Genomic DNA, 9,162 nt, shown 5'->3' with positions numbered 1-9,162 from the left:
AATTATACAACGTAGGCCCAGGGTCTTCATCTGCAAAATAAGGAGGTTAGATTACATGACCAATACAATTCATTCCAAGTATAAATCTATAATTTTATGTTTTCCTATAGTGAAAAATGTAAAGTTTGTTCAAAATTTTAGCATATATACATATAGGATCTTTACATATTGCTTTGATCTCTTTTGGAGTTGGTTCTGGCGATGATGTAGATGGCAAAAATATTGGGAACTAATGGGAAATCCATTCATTGAGAAATGGAAGAATAAATGGTGGTATGTGAATGTGGGATAAAATACTATTGGTCTATAAGAAATGAGGAAACAGATGATTTTGAAAAGACATGAAAACACTAGATAAATGGAGACATAGTGAAGTGAACACAACTAGAAGAACAATGTATACTTATAACATTCATATTATAAAAATGAATAATTTTGAGGACTTTGGTAAACTGTCAAAGAATAGAATGAGTAGAATCATGACAACAAATTTGGGTGGGGGTATATTATTATTACATAATATATAACATTGTTATAATTACATATCATTATAATATGTTGTTACTATTAGACTATAATGATTCTGTAAAAACAAACTACTCTAAAAGCTTTTAAGAATTTTGTTCAATATAATGACCTATCAGAATTCCAGAGAACCAATTATGAAACATTATAGAAACACTATAGAACAGGATACAGAATGAGACATAGATATTTTTGTATACAGCCACTTGAAGATTTTATTTTGCTTGATTATGTATATTTGTTGAAAGCCATTTTCTTTTCTTTTTTTCTTCACCTCCCCTGCCCTGGTGGAATGGGAGTAGAAGGAAGCAAACATAGATTTTTTTTTTTAAATAGAGTAATAGGGAAGTGCTACAGATATGAAATGTTGATGTTGCATGAACTTGCAGATGAGGTCACAATACTATTAATTTTACTCAACTATTTTATTTTGTTACAAAATATCTCTCATGAATTGGGAATAATCTTTAAGTTATGTTATATAAAAACAAAACATATCGATATCACTTTTTTAAAAGCAAAATTTTTAGCCAGAAAGGAGTTAAGATGTCTACTAGCTCTCAACTGTGATGGGGATTTATAGTTCCTGTTTGCCAATTCCCTCTTTAACATTTTTTTCAGAACTTTCTAAGGCTTTATTGACTGTTCATACTATCATTAATCTTAAATATTTCCTTACCTACTGGCTCCTTCCATGTTGCCTACAAACACATTGAAGTCCCATCCTCAAAAACCCCAAACCCAAACCCAAACTCCATATTGAATTTTACATTCCTATTAACCATTGTCCCTTATTTCTTTTCATTTTCTTGGGGAGATTCCTTTAAAATAGTGTTTTTACTCAGTGCCCTCACTTCTCATTTCACTCTTTAAATCTTCTGGAATTTAGCTTCTAATCTGAACTTTCAACTGAAACTGCTCCTAAAATTACTAATGATCTTGTAATTATTACATCAAGGCATTTCTCATTGCTTATCCTTTCCTAATTCTAAATTATTTACATTGCTATACACTTTTTCCTCCTGGATAGTCAATCCTCTTCTCCTCATATTGCTTTTTTGTGACTCTCCTACGTGTCTGACAACTCTCATTCTCCTTTGTTAACTTCATTCATGTGATTCTCGTGAACTGTGGGCATTCTCCAAGATTCCATCCTGATCCTATTCTATTTCTCTCCCTATTCTTTTGTCTAGAGAACCCTTCAGCTCCAGTGAGCATAATTATGATATTTTAAGATGATTCCCAGATCTCTAAGTTCAGCCTTAGACTCTCTCTAAAATTCTAGTACAATAGCTACTCTTATTGGACATTTTGAATTATACATCCCATAAATTTAAACTCGCTCTTTTAGAAGAGATCTTCCCATTGTCTTCTGACTTGGTTATATGAAAAGGGATGAAGATGTCCTTTACATTCCTGCAGAAGAGAGACAGTTGCAAAAGCTAGTAAGAATCTTTTATCTCCCAGGGAGTTCTTAGGTTTCAAGAACATCCAGATCTAGTGATGTCAAATGGTAGCTTGGGGAAACTATAAGAAGATGGAAGGAATTGTGATCAGATTCAATTCAATATAGTGAATCTGAATTATGGGCTTCTTGGGGTTGCTCAAAGAATGTCCAAGATTTTTCCAAACACAACACTGAGCAATGTGACGTGTAAAATATTATCTGAGAAAGATTTGGTTCCATTCTACCTTTCCAGCCTTAATGAAAATTATTCTCTTTCATTCAATCTATGTTTATGCCAAATGAACCAGCTTGGGGTTCCTTACATATGAAGTCTACCTCCCATCTCTTTTTTTTCTGGATTGTTTCCCTATTTCCCTATTATACTCTTTCCTCACCTCTTCCTCAGAAAATTCCTGTGTAGTACTTTCTCTGGTTCACTCATCCAACTTCCATTCCTATCAGTAAATTGAAGCAGTAAAATGAATGAACATAAGGATAGGCTTTCATTAGGAGGTGACACAAGCTGGTTCTTCACTGGATTCTGCCCCTAAAGTTATTGGCAGATGCTGTTATTATCTCTAGTTGCTCAGCCTCTAATGGACCTGCCAAACTTTTTTTTTTTAACTTACAAGATCAAGCTATGTGCTTTTGGGAAATTTCATGACAACTCCAAGAAAAAAAAGAATTTCCATTCAATTAGGAGGTGTGAGGTATGCCTTTGCCATATGTTCTGTCTACGATTTACTCTATTTTCCCTGGAACCGGTATTTACATGTAGAAGGGTGTATAACAGACTTTTGGGAGGAATGACTTATACTAACAATTCTTAGTTACTTTAGTAAATACCTCTAGTTGAAAGTCACTTAACTATGTAGTTGGGGAACCCACCAGTTGGAGCTTGTGAAGTGACAGTAATATCCCTCAGGGTCCTAAGGGCAGCCTTAGAAATATGGAAACTTTTAGTTGTTTCAAACCTTTGACAAGGTGGGGTTCCAATCTGCCAAAGCAAATTGGAATTGGAAATTAAACTGGGACTGCTATTCAACTTAGTTTTCTTCAAAGCTTGTTTAATGTCACCTTTTATTGTAGACCTTTTCTGATATTCCTAATGAAATTATTCAAGTAATAAACATTTATTTAGCACATGCTATTTGGCAAGCTAAGCACTGGGAACACAAGTTCAAATAAACATAAAAAGAATAAATACAAATGTATACAAGGTACTTAAATAACAAGGAGGGTAAGGAAAGTTTTCATGCAAAAGATGATGCTTGAACTCTGTCTTAAATGAGGAGAGGAATTCTGAGGTGGAGGTAAAGGGGAGTACCTTTGCAAGCTTGTGGAATAGTCTATACAAGAGTATGCATTTGGGAGATGTGTTGTGAGAACTGGAGAGATAGCTAGATGGACTGTATTGGAAATTGTGGGAGAGAGAGAGTGTGTGGAGAGTTAGAGACCAGACTGTGAAGGCTTTAGAAGCTAAATAGATGAATTTCTATTTTACCCTAGAGATAATAGGGGGTTACTGGAGTTGAATGAATTAGGTGTGATCTAAAAGGAGTGAAATGATAAGATTTTGCAATGGATTGAATATATGGAGGGAGTGAGAGTGAGAAGTGAAGGTGCATGGAAGAACTAAGACAATATCTTCAATTAGTGGATTAGTGAAAAAGAAAAGGAAGAATTGCTTTGGTGAAAATTCAGGTTTTCAGGCCCAGAAGCACTTTATCCCAGGATACTGAAAAAGGGGATTTTATAATAATATATCACAATAATCTTGGGTAAAAAAAGTGGAAAAGGTAACTCCATAATTAAGGAAGAAGAATGTTGTTCAAAATATCAATAATTCATTGCACATAGCAGAAAGAAAAATATAAGAGCAAGGAAAGCAATGGTTTTCATTTTTTAAAAAATGACTTAGATGTGAATCCCATCTTTAAAATCGGTGACTATGGGAAAGTTATTAAGTTCTTCAAGTTTTAGTTTTCTTATCTGTAAAATGAAGAAGATGATGATACATTTTGTACCTACAGCATAAGTTTTTAGTGAGAAACAAACTGAGATAATTTATGTAATACATGTTGTTAACCTTATGGCAAAAAAAGAACTTTCAAATTCCATGGATCTGTGATTTCACCAATGGGGATATTTCTGCTACTACTGTAAATGTAGGTTCTCAACCAGAACAATTCTTCATGTTCTCTCATGGATATCCCATGGGCATTCTATCTAATTTTCTGGAAGCCTTCTCTAGGTCCTTTTACATATAATGGGTGTCAGTAAGACAATTTGACAACTTATGCCATTGTATAGCTATTCCATCTTTTTTTTGTGCATGCATTTCTTCAGTGAGAGTCCTATGCAATTTAGATTATCATTGGAAATGTGTTGTAGGTTGCCTGAAACCAAAATATTTTTCTCTAGTTCTCTTCATATCACTCAAAATATGCAAGATTCACAATCATATAGCATCACTGCAGTAACATTTATGTAAATAATATGGGGTTTTCCACTGAGAAAGACTTGAGATTTGAAGTATTGAAATTTCCCAATACAATCCCTCCTCCTTTTGCTACTTCCTGCTCTCTTTGTTTTTTGTTTTTTTTTGTTTTTTTATTCCGAATCAAACTGGATCAAAAAAGTCTATGTATAAAACTACTCTACATGTTTGTACGCTGTCTGTTACAAACAGACATGTTCAATATGTACTACATTTCCTAGGAAGTCTTAGTTCAGAGTTCAATTATTTATCAACAGAGAAAAAGAAAAAGGTTTTTAGAAAATTATGTGACCACAATGAAGTTATAAATTGGAGGGGAAAGACAGGATTCTGGGAAAGAGTAGATGAGTAACGAATGATATCCTGGGAAGAAGGACAGTGGTATGAAGGAACATGTCACAAGCTCTGGAATGTTCTAAGGTCCTATGGGACAAAGAAAGACAATAACTTCATTTTGTAAAGTGCTAAGACTGACGAGGCTCTGAGAAAAGATATGTAAGATATCCTTAATGAAGTTTCAATTTTTTCTTGTGGCTTCAGAGAAATGTTATCCAAACCATACCTTTTGGAGCTATGAATTTTTGGATAGCTTTCAGACCTAGCTCACTCTAGTGTGAAAGCAACTGAGCTGATTCTTTTTAGAAATGGTGAAGAAAAATTACTCTCTTTTTATTTGCTGTTTATTTCAGTCTTGAATAAATTTCTTATTATTTGAATACTGTTCCTAGTTTGGATCCTGGTGATCCACTAAATGTCTAGACTTGAAAGTCTAAAAATTTTGAGAGCTATACGTAAGGGGCAAAAATAAGCCAGAAAGATGAGTTATTAAAGAAAATTGTCCCGTCCAGCAGGAAAAGATAGAAAGAGAAATTACAGTTGAAATAGCTGCAGACCAGCCTAAAATATTTGGAAGTCTAATTGTTAACACAAACCCTGGAAGTGTATGAATAAGATAGAAACATGATTTTTTTTTTAAATTTGAGATATTTTAGAATTTGGACTATATATTGATATCTTAACATAATAGATTGATCATCTAGTTGGATGTCATAGTTGGTAAAATAAGCCGTTTCCATCCACTTTAGTTTTTCATCTATGCTCTCTTGGGCTAATCTCTTTTGATTAATCAGATATCTCATTATGGAGACTACAATGTTCAGCACAATGCTATGCACTAATAAGAGCATCCGAAGGACCTTATCCTCTATAAGGAATTCTTCTTCTATTTGGACTTTGTGTAAAATATCCTTCATGACTTTGGCAAATGCCTTTGATAAGCATATGCCTCCCTGTTTTACATTTCAATTGACATTAATAATCAAAGGGTCATTGAACAGGATTATTCCTGTGGTTGTATTTATCAAGAAATCTTGTAAAGTCTAAATATATGCATGAGACTATTGGAGGAGAGTCCTTAAACTGTCTTTTGCTTTACCAGATGAAGTTCTTTTTATTTTGATTTACTTAAAAATGCATTGTGATCTTGTATTCTTTGCACATTTTAGTGAGCTATGCTATTTTAAAGTTGTATGATTTAGAAAATTATTTACAAAACTTTCCAAAATTCCACATAAATCATTAGCTTTTCTATATGTTACCAACAAAGTCCAGCAGGAAAAGATAGAAAGAAATAACTGCAGACAAAATAAAATATTTGGGAATCTAACTGCTAACACAAACCCAGAAACTATATAAGCACAATTACAAAATACTTTTCACACAAATAAAAGTCAATCTAAATGTAGAACATTTAGGACAAACCAATGGAACAAAAATATCATTTCTATTGAAATTAAATTACTTATTCAATGCCATACCAATCAAATTACCAAAAATTATTTTATAGAGCTAGAAAAGTAATGAAAAAATTTATCTAGAAAAAAATGGTCAAAAATATCAAGGGAATCAATGAAAAAGGATGTAAAGGAAGATGTTTAATCTTACCAGATCTCAAACTGTATTTCAAAGTGATAATCATCAAAACAATCTGGTACTGGCTAAGAAAGAGTGGTCACTCAGTGGAATAGATTAGATACAATACATAATAGTAAGTGACCATAGTAATCTAGTGTTTTACAAATCCAGAGATCGAAGATGTTGGGACAAGAAATTACTATTTGACAGAAACTACTAGGAAACTGGAAAACAGTTTGGTAGAAACATGGTATAGACCAACATCTCACATCATATTTTGAGATAAAATCAAAATGGATACATGATTTAGCCACAAAAGGTTGGTTGTTGTACTTTGTTCTTGAAGAGGACCAAAATGGCAACACTATGTTAGAGTCAAGTTACAAGGTATCCAGCTGTGGCTGATAAGATCCTTGTGAGCTCAGAATGCGCTGCTACAGGTTGGACACAAATGGTCCAGATGATCACCGGGATAGCTTCTCTAGCTCTGTATATCTTGCAATTCTGCTTTGCTCATAGAGCACAGCACCTTCTCTGATGAGGGCATGCTAGACTGGGCAGTTCTGTGCCAGTGTCTCCCATGTCAATTGATTCTAAAGCTCTAAAGAGACACCATGAGAGTGTCTTTGTATTGCTTTTTCTGACCACTTTGTGAGCACTTGCTCTGTGTGAGTTCTTGATTGCAAATTAGGAGAATATGGAGTAGTTTACTTGTCTTATGTATGGATAGGTGAACTATAATTTGTGACTGAATAAGAAATAGAGAATATTACAGAATGTAAAATGGATAATTTTGATTACATTAAATTAAAAAGCTTTTGCACAAACAGCAAGATTAGAAGAAAATCAAGAAACTGGGAAAATTTGCAGCAAGCTTCTCTGATTAAGGCCATGTTTTTCAAATACATAGAGAACTGAGTCAAATTTATAAAAATACAAGACATTCCCTAAATGATAAATGGTCAAGGAGATGAACAGAAAATTTTCAGGAGAAGAAATCAAGGCTATCTATAATATATGAAAAATGTTCTAAATCATTCTTGATTAGAGGAATTCAAATTAAAACAACTTTGAGGTGTCACCTTATATCCATCGGGTTGGCTAATATAACAGAAAAGGAAAAAGACAAATATTGGAAAGAATGTGGAAAAACTGGAATACTAATACATTGTTGGTGGAGTTGGGAACTGATCCACCGATTTTGGAGAACAATTTGGAATCATGCCCAAAGAAGATGTGGATAGCCTTTGACCCAGAACCACCACTATTAGGTATTAATTTATGAGATCAAGAAAAAGAGGAAAAGACCTATATGCCAAAATATTTATAGCAGCTCTTTTTATTGTGGCAATGAATTAGAAATTGAGAGGATACCTATTAACTGAGGAGTGTGTGAACAAGTTGTGCTATATGAATGTGTCGGAATATTATTGTGCTATAAGAAAACCTGGGAACTTTCATGAACTGATGCAAAGTGAAATGAGCAGAACAAGGACTTATGATAAAATAAACATAAATAAAAAAAGTTGTCTACCTTCAGAAAAAGAATTGATGTAGTCTGAATGCAGATCAAAAGACACTTTTAAATTTTTATTGTTCCTTGTTTTTTATTAATCTGCATTTTATATTACAACATGACTAATATAGAAATATTTTGCATAACTGCACATGTATAATCTATATAAAATTTCTTGCCTTCTCAAAGAGGAGGGGAGGTAGTAAAAGAATATGGAATTCAATATTTCAAAATGTTATAAATTTTTATTTACATGTAATTGAAAAAATTGAGAAAAAATAAAAATAAATAAAATAAATAAAAATCAAGCCCTTTTCCAGTGTTAGAAATTAAATATGGGAAAAAAGAAATTAAAAATGGTTCAGTGTCTGATAGAATGCTGTAGGTTGTCCTATAATACAGCTTCCAACAAAATTTGGCTGTCATAAACTCCAGGTAACAGAATTATTTACTTTTAGAGCAAGAAAGTTGGAAAAACATCAAAATTAGCGTGTGGTATGTACCCAGGAAGACTTCAAGGTGTTGTGCAGTGAAATCTAAAATTTTTTTAAGGCTATTAAAGACAAAAAAGCATGTTATCAGGGCTAATGGTAGCTCCACATCAGCTAAATATGTGTATGACAGCATCAAACATGCTTTTCTGATTGAAGAACAGAAAATTGTCATGAAGGCGTTGAAGGCACAAACACAAAGTCAAAAGAGTAAATAAAAAGGATATAGTTTTTTAATGATAAAAATCAAAATCAAATGAAAAATAAGTTGTCTGATTTCTTATATTTTCATACAGAATATTCTTAGCACGTGTGTAGATCATTATCATAAAGGTTTTATAAGATGAAAAAGTAGGCAGGTAAATTCACTATTAGTTTTTGAGTTTCTCTTTTGATCACATCATTTTTGAGTATTACTACTGTCTAGGATTTTCCCTCTATTCTTTTGGTATAGTCTCTTTCTTGAGCTGTATTGCAAATGGTACCCTTAACTTTTGGAAGCTGTATTGCCTCCCTCATGTTTTTCTTTATTTGCTATGTACTTGTTCTGGCCAAGATGTTCTTTCTAAATTTCTCTTTGTAAGCCTAATTCTATTTCTTCATTATCCATCATGAGTAAAAATTTAGTTCACTCTAATATCACCAATGATGAAAATATACCATTTCGGAACAGACAAACTTGTTCTGCTTTCCTTCTATTTGTTGTTCTCCTTTCAGTTTCACCTACTTTTAGGATGGTATGGGGATCTTACACTAGGTAGATTTATTT

General features: G+C 33.0%; 1 pseudogene; it reads left to right on the top strand.

Moving 5' to 3' along the window:
• Positions 1–8,258: 8,258 nt before the first annotated feature.
• Positions 8,259–8,611, top strand: LOC100931431 (annotated as a pseudogene).
• Positions 8,612–9,162: the final 551 nt, after the last annotated feature.

This window comes from Sarcophilus harrisii, chromosome 6 (assembly GCF_902635505.1).
Source record: "Sarcophilus harrisii chromosome 6, mSarHar1.11, whole genome shotgun sequence".
In the NCBI taxonomy this organism is placed as follows: Eukaryota; Metazoa; Chordata; class Mammalia; order Dasyuromorphia; family Dasyuridae; genus Sarcophilus; species Sarcophilus harrisii.
This window is presented reverse-complemented; position numbering and strand designations above follow the sequence as displayed.